An 8,496-nucleotide genomic window follows, 5' to 3' on the forward strand; every position below is an offset into this window, starting at 1 on the left:
AAATTGCTCATCACTAGAAGATGGAAAACAAACCTGGCCCCTAGCGTACTTGAAGTGATTAACATGGTACAATATACAATAACTCGTCATTTGAACGTATACTAGCATGTAGGCAAGGCCATGTTCGCACTTTTGATTATCACTGGAAATTATGGACGGCTTGGATGGCAAATAACACTAAGCCGTAGTCCCCGGAAATGTGCATGGTAATGTCACATTCTGTTCCCTGAAACTTAACCGGTTATTTGATGTGAGCACTTTTCTGTGTCTGAAACAATGTCCAAGTTTGAACCGTACTGTAACAATGTATTCACAGCTCTTATATGATCTTCTCTTCTCTCTGCATTTTCTTTTCTTCTCTTCCTGCTCTTTCTTCAACCCCCTCTTCCCTTTGAGGTACGCTCACATATCTTCTGATGATCTTACCTTTTACCCAGTAACTATGTTACTGTTGTTGTTTTTTTCCTTGACAATTCCTATTGTAAACCTGACGCAGTACTATTATGTAGGAATTACTTGTTTGCATACTCGTTGCACCTCATTGTATGTTTTGTTGCTTGTATGGTAAACTTTTCTTTCAATAAAAAACTAATTAAAAAAAAAAAAAAAATTTGAAATTTTTTTTTTTTTTCATATTTTGCTATAACATTTTGCAAACAAGAAATTTTTCTCCTTCACTGATGGGTACTGAGGAGGTGGCACTGATGGGTACTGATAGGCTGCACTGATGGGCGCTGATGAGGCAGCACTGATGGGTGGCACCGATGGGCACTGATAGGTGGCACTGAAAGGCAGCACAGAGAGGTGGCACTGATAGGTGGCACTGATGGGCACTGATAGGCGGCACTGATTAGCAGTATTGATGGGCAGTGATAGATGGCACTGGTGGGCACTGATTAGCAGCACTGGAGGGCACTAATTAGCAGCACTGGAGGGTACTAATTAGCAGCACTGGAGGGTACTAAGGGGCCGTATGTCCCTCTAAAAGAAGCCAGTTAACAGCTTTCTTCTTTTCTTCATGCTGACAGCGTGAGGGCAAAAAAAATGCTGTTTACTTCCACAATCAGCCATTATTGGCTAACAGCTGATCACGTGGTAAAGAGGTGGAATTGATTGTCCCTATATCTCAAACAGTGATCAGCCGAGTACCAAGGACTTTGTGATCACAGAGTTTGCTGGCCGCAGGCCTCAGCATGAGAATAGAAGGATGTCCATGTACACCCTCCCAGCATTTTAAGGCCATGCTGTAACTGTCTTTCAGCTATAGCGTGGGTGCCAAGTGGTTAAGAATCAATGAACTACAAGGACGATCACCAGTGCCCTTGCTTTTTATTGAGAACTACAAGTCATTTGCCACTTTGGCAGATGGGATTTGAGTTCATTCATTCACTGAACTTTGTGAATGAATGACGCCAAATTGATAGTGGAGAAGGGGGGGGGGGGGTATATGGAGTGCAGGGGGAGGATGCTGAACATGTTACACCCTAAGGACAGGTGTAACATGTAACATGTTCAGGGAGGTGAACGTATCCTTTAAACACAGGCTTCCCCAAAAGAGTGCTCAGAGTATATAGCAGAGGAGACATAAGAACACATATGCAACATTTCATCAGCAAATATGCAGAGAAACACAATTTACTAATAACTATATGTTGTGAAGACAACCTAATGCCACGTACAAACGATCGGTCATTCTGACAACAATTTTTCTATGGGAGCTTGTTGTCAGAAATTCCGACCGTGTGTAGGCTCCATCTGACATTTTTTGTCGGAATTTCCGACAACAAAAATGTGAGAGCTGGTTCTCAAATTTTCTGACAACAAAATCGTTGTGAAATTATTGTCGTAAAGTCCGAGTGTGTGTACACAATTCCGACGCACAAAACTCATGCTCTGAATCAAGTACGAGACAGAAGCACTCTGTCAAACTAGGTAAAACTAGCGTTCGTAATGGAGATTGCACATTTGTCACGCTGCAAATCTTGAAATCTTTCAATGCAGCGCAGTCTCTTCTTCTTTATAATGCTAGAATTATGAAGTTGTTTTGTTGCTGATATTCACACAGAGTTCTGACAAACTGATTTATTTATTGTGATCTCATGAATAATATTTTAATTTTTTCGCCAGATCTCCAGAATAATGTTTATAATTTTTGCATGTTATAGTGATCTCATTTTTTTTTAAGTCAAGCTCTCCCGTTTTTTTTTTTCTAGTGATCTCCATAATATTTTTTCTCATGTTGTGTGTCAAGTTACCGCAACACCATTATTATCTTGTATTTTTTAACCTCAAAGAGATTGGTTTGTATTGGTGTCCCTCGTTAATTTGACACTGTATTTTTGAAACCTGCTTACTCGCAAACAAACTGTCCTTTTTTAATTATAACACATAGCCAATGATTTAAAGCGGGGTTCCACCCTAAAGTGGAACTTCCGCTGATCGGAACCCTCCCAATCAATCACAATTGGCACCTTTCAGGGGGGAGGGGGTGCAGATACCTGTCAAAGACAGGTATTTACACCCACTTCTGGGCATAGACAGGTGAGTGTCCATTTATTAAAAGTCAGCAGCTGCAGTATTTGTAGCTGCTGGCTTTTAATATTTTTTTCCACAGTGCAATCCCGCTTTAAGAAAAAATATATACATGTATTAGGAGTCATAACAAAATAAAGAGGAAGGCAACGCTGGATAAACTGGTGAAAAAAGCGAAGCCTTTGTACCCCAGGGCACACATCAACTATTTGACAGGCAAAATTGGGAGCCTGTGGAATCCATTTAATAGGGAGCATAATCCGGTCCAGGACTCCGTGAGATCAGTAACAGCAGCAGGTGACATATATGTCCCCAGGCTATGGGTTTACAACAGCCTGCGTCTTTTGCCAGACCAGACCGAACCCAGTCCATCACTCTCTTGTCATCCTTACACACTTGCTTCCATGCTTGCTTCCACAATTGCTTCCAGGGTGTTGTTCTGGTGTTAGAGTTATGTCAGGAGGTGGAGGAGGATGGTCCAACTCACACAAGTGGGGTTTGCTTGTGAGTTTGCCCCTCAACCCCTTATTTAAGGCCATATATATCACTTCCTCACAAAAGAGGCATTGGCCCGCCTCCATTTCCTGCATTTTGTTGGCAGCCATGCAGACATAGGCCTCAAGGAGAGTGGGGTGGTTCTGAGGGCCGCAGAAGCCTGCCGAATTAAACCAAGTGCTGACTCCTCCATGCTCCTCCCCTTCCTGGGCCTTTTTTGTTGGAGGGACCTGGGATTCTGTCAGGCTACTGGGCCCGGGCTGCCACTTACCCCTGCCACCTCCGGGCTACCACTTTCCCCTGCCACCTCCTGGCTGCCACTTTCTACAGCCTCCTCCTAGCTGAGGATTTAGTGTGTATGAAAAAGGGACATAGTTTTAAATTATTGTTCATCAATCACACAAAATTTTGAGAAATATGTTGAACAATGCTATACCTGACTCAAGCTGGGCTCCTCCACATCTTCTTCCTGGGTGGAAAGTCCAGGTTAGATGTCAGAATCATCAGCTGGGATGGAAGGAAGAGTGGAAGGAAGGGTTGAGAGTGATGGCCTGATTTCAGTCTGGTCTGACAGAAATCGCAGTCTGTCGTAGTACTACAGCCTGGGGACATAAATGTCATCTGCTGCTGCTCCTGATCTCTGGGAATCCTCGACCTTCTTGCATTCTCTATTATATGTGCTCCTGAACTTCAAATAGTTGATGTCTGCCTTGGGGATCTGCGGCTTCACAAATTCCAAATTCCAGCAATTTATCCAGTGCCGCCTTCCTCTTGAGTCAATTTGTATAAATGTAACCATATTGCTACACTAATGCTACTAATGCCCCATACACACGGTCAGGAAATTCAGACGGAAAAAGTCATATCGGATTATGTTGTCAGAAAATCCGATCATGTGTGGGCTCTATCTGACTTTTTCCATCAGAATTTTTGTCTGAAAATGTTTGAGAGCTGGATCTAAAATTTTCCGACAACAAAATGCAACGCACAAAGTGCATGCTCAGAAAAAATTTGTAGACGAAAGCTATTGGCTACTGGCCTCTACGTCCCGTCGTAGGTTTTGTACATCAACTCGTTCCGAACAATCAGATTTTCCAAAAACTTTGTGCAACCGTGTGTATGCAACACAAGTTTCGGGCAAAATCCGTTGGAAAAAAATCCAATGGATTTTGTGGTCGGAGTGTCCGACCGTGTGTATGGGGCATTAGAGGTGCCTGTCTTCTCTTTTATACTCTGTAGCTCCTGCTGGATTTTTCTTCTAATCCTCTTGTGGAGGCTGCCATTTGTGGATGGACATTTCATGGTTACTACAACCTGGTCACATTGCTATAATCTTTTTATATGGACTATAAACTGAAGGACTTATAAATAATGGTTTTGGAACGAATCATATGAGTTTACATTATTTCTTATGAGGAAATATGCTTTGATATAAGAGTGCTTTGGATTACAAGCATGTTTCTGGAACAAATTATTCATTACATTCCAAGGTTTTACTGTAAATATATAATACAATATATATATATATATATATATATATATATATATATACATTGTGGTCAGCTGCATTCTCCTAGACGCTAAGGCCTATACACTGTGAATTGATTGTTTTTAACAGCATGTTTAGACTCCAGGTGCTTGTGCAGACAGTCTCTATTAAATTTTATCAAGAGGTAGTGGCTTATCTTAATGGGACAGAAGTGCAAGTTCACGGCCCCGAACGCAGACGGTGTATGTTTGGGGCCACCCATCTGCACTGGCAAACCTTTCCATGTCTGTGCAGCCGCTGCATCAAAATAGACTTTATGCACCTTAGTGTCCTTATGAATAATGCCTCATAGATGCATCATAGATTGTGGACAACACAATGCTAGTTGTATTCTAAACATGATAAGAGAAATAAAATCAGATAACCCTATGCATTTTTAGGTTTAAACACTAGATGGTAGTAGATAGCTGTCATTTAGTAAAACCAAATGGTGATTCTGCATTCAAACCTTCAGGTTGATGCCCTTTAAAAGAACTTGCATCAACATACATGGTTATGCTTTTTTTATGGAACGACCTAAATACTATTCTTTAATATCTGTTGAAGCACATTGTGCGGCATTGCAACATAGCGTACTCTACTTTTGTCTAACATTTACCAATGCAGTGCATTGATGTGAATTGAGCTTCATTGAAAACAATGTTGTTACTTGTTGCATTGGGCCTGCATTGAATTCAGTTTCTTTTTACAACCAGATTATGTAACAAGAATATAAATGATTGCTTTTACTATTAAAAAACAATCAGCAGAGGATTTTATGTATGTATAAATGTTTGAGGAGCTTGTGCTATCTCTTATCAGGGCATGATGATCTTATTTTACTCTTATTCATTACAAAGATAAGTCAGCATTGTTTTCCTTATATACACCGATCTAATATAGAAACAGGTGATACAGATTATTAAATCGCAGACCTCTTTTTAGCCACATATAAACTTGCACACATTTAAATATCAGTTTAAAAATAAAAGTAATAGTAGTAATGAAAATATACCAATATAGACAATTCATGTGCTATGAGAAAACAGGAAGCAGTGGGGGTTATTTACTAAAGGAAAATCCACTTTGCACTGCAAGTGCACTTGAAAATGCACTGAAAGTGCACTTGGAAGTAAAGTCGCTGTAGATCCGAGGGGGACATGCAAGGAAAATAAAAAAAACAGCATTTTAGCTTGCACATGAAGATAGATAAAATAGATAAAATCAGCAGAGCTTCCTCGAAATTTCAGATCTTTCAGATCTACCCCTTAGATTTAGAGCGACTGCATTTCCAAGTGCACTTTCAGTGCAAAGTGGATTTCCCTTTTGTAAATAACCCCCAGTGTTTACAGTACATGTGGAATATGTATAAAAAAGTGTATATATATAAAAATGTGTATATAAAAAAGAGGAAGCAAATTTAAAAACATTATAACCTATTTATATCCCAATGGTTAAAGATAAATGTATGTCTACTATACTCCATTAGACCTGTGTAGATATATATGTAAATACATATATATTATTATAGCTAACCCCACAATAAAAACATTAATCACAGACATGGGGAAGCTATGAAGGTATAAAGATAGAAAAAGGAGCAGTATAGGACGAGACAAAAAAGACCAAATCAATTGACAGTATATGGTTCATACAGAGCAAAGACAACCATTGGTTATCTGTTCCTGTATGACCTCAGTAACCTGGTCGATCCTAACTAGATAGATAGATTTAAAATGTATATGTCTATGTCTTTCTCTTTCTTATCAATGTTTAATGAACATGTGGCTAAAAAGAGGTCTGCAATTTAATGATCTGTATCACCTGTTCCTATATTAGATGTATATAAGGCTCCATGCACACTGAAGCTCAAAAAAGCTTTTTCTGGATGCCAGATTGCTGGCAGAAAACGCTGGTTGAAAAACGCGGTTTTAACAGTGTTTTGTACTAGCGTTTATGGGCGTTTTCAATAAAAATACATAGAGGACACTCCAAAAATCCCACAGTGCATTCCAAACTCTCACAATGCATTGAAAAAATAGAATGCCGAACACTAATCAATGCGTGTTTATGAGCGTTTATAAGCATTTATGAGCGTTTATCTGCGTTTGTCGTTTTTTTGGCGGTGAAAAACGGCACTTTGAACGCGAATTTCTGGCGTTCAGAAAAAAGCCCATAAACTCCACTGCTCATTATGCTCATTCTGCTAATGAGCTCACTGCTCATTAGCACAAAATCCCCCAAATTACTCCATTTTGCAAAGTAGACACCCCAAGTTATTTGCTGAGAGGCACGGTGAGTATTTTGCATCTCTCATTTGGTTTTGAAAATGAAGAAAGAAAATAATTTTTTTTTTCAATATTCAAAACTTTGTGACAAAAAGCTAGGTATGCAAAATACTCACCATACCTCTCAGCAAATAGCTTGGGGTGTCTACTTTCCAAAATGGGGTCATTTGGGGGGGGGGGGGGTTGTGCCTTCTGGACATTCCATGGCCTCTAAAACTGTGATAGGCAGTGAGGAGTCAAATCAAAAATGTACACCCTTAAGCCCCGTACACACGAGCGGACTTTTCAACATCCAAAATCCGTCAGACCGAGTCCGTCAGACTATCCGATCGTGTGTGGGCTGCAACGGACTTTAGCTTCGCAAAAGTCTGACGGACTTTAGAAATGAAGCATGCTTCAAATTTTCCCGACGGAACTCCGCCGGACCCGGTCCCCTTCGAAAAATTCGCTCGTGTGCGTGCTACTCCGACGGACTAAAACCGACGCTAGGGCAGCTATTGGCTACTGGCTATGAACTTCCTACGTCGAATCCAGTCGTACGTCATCACGTTCGACTCCGTCGGAGTTTGGTGTGATGGTGTGTGGTCAAGTCCGTTCGGTCGAAAAGTCCGCCAGAACTCCGTCGGAACTCCGGCGGAACTCCTTTGGAGGTCTGTCAGACTTAATCCCTCTCGTGTGTACGGGGCATTAGAAAGCCTGAAGGCGGTGCTTGGTTTTCAGGGTCCCATACGCGGCTAGGCTCCCAAAAAGTCCCACACATGTGGTATCCCTGTACTCAGGAGAAGTAACAGAATGCATTTTGCAGTGTAATTTCACATATACCCATGGAATGTTTGAGCAATATATTATTTAGTGACAACTTTGTGCATGTGTCTTTTTCCCGCAACTTGTGTCAAAATATAAAATATTCCATGGACTCTACATGCCTCTGAGGAAATAGCTTGGGGTGTCTACTTTCCAAATGGGGTCATTTGAACTGTCCTGGCATTTTATACACAGCATTTAGAAGCTTGTGTCACACATCACCAACTCTTCTAACCACTTGAAGACAAAGCCCTTTCTGACACTTTTTGACATTTATGAAAAAATAATTTTTTTTCAAGAAAATTACTTTGAACCCCCAAACATTATATATTTTTGCGTTCACCTTTGCGCAAGAGCAGGGGGGTTCAGGGGTGCTTTTTTTTTTCATTATTTATTTTGCTTTTTTATTTTCGTTTTAAACTGTTCCCTTCATTTATTGTTTTATCATTTTTTTGTGTATAAATATCCCCTATGATAGCAATAGGTAGCGACAGGTACTCTTTTTTGAAAAAATTGGGTCTATTAGACCCTAGCTCTCTCCTTTGCCCTCAGAGCATCTGACCACATCAAGATCGGTGTGATAAAATGCTTTCCCAATCTCCCAATGGTGCTGTTTACATCCGGCGAAATCCAAGTCATGAAATGCTCATAGCAGGGATAGGCCCAGGAAGGTCTTAAATTTAGAGACCGTAATTGGTCTCTAGGGATGAGCCGAACACCCCCTGGTTTGGTTTGCAACAGAACATGAGAATGGCCTGAAAGTTTGCACAGATATTTGAACACCGTTAAAGTCTATGGAACCCGAATGTGAAAAATCAAAAGTGCGAATTTTAAAGGCTAAGTTATTGT

This window comes from Lithobates pipiens, unplaced genomic scaffold (genome assembly GCF_037356315.1).
Source record: "Lithobates pipiens isolate NorthernLeopardFrog02 unplaced genomic scaffold, aLitPip1_a1.2 Scaffold_22, whole genome shotgun sequence".
Taxonomy (NCBI): Eukaryota; Metazoa; Chordata; class Amphibia; order Anura; family Ranidae; genus Lithobates; species Lithobates pipiens.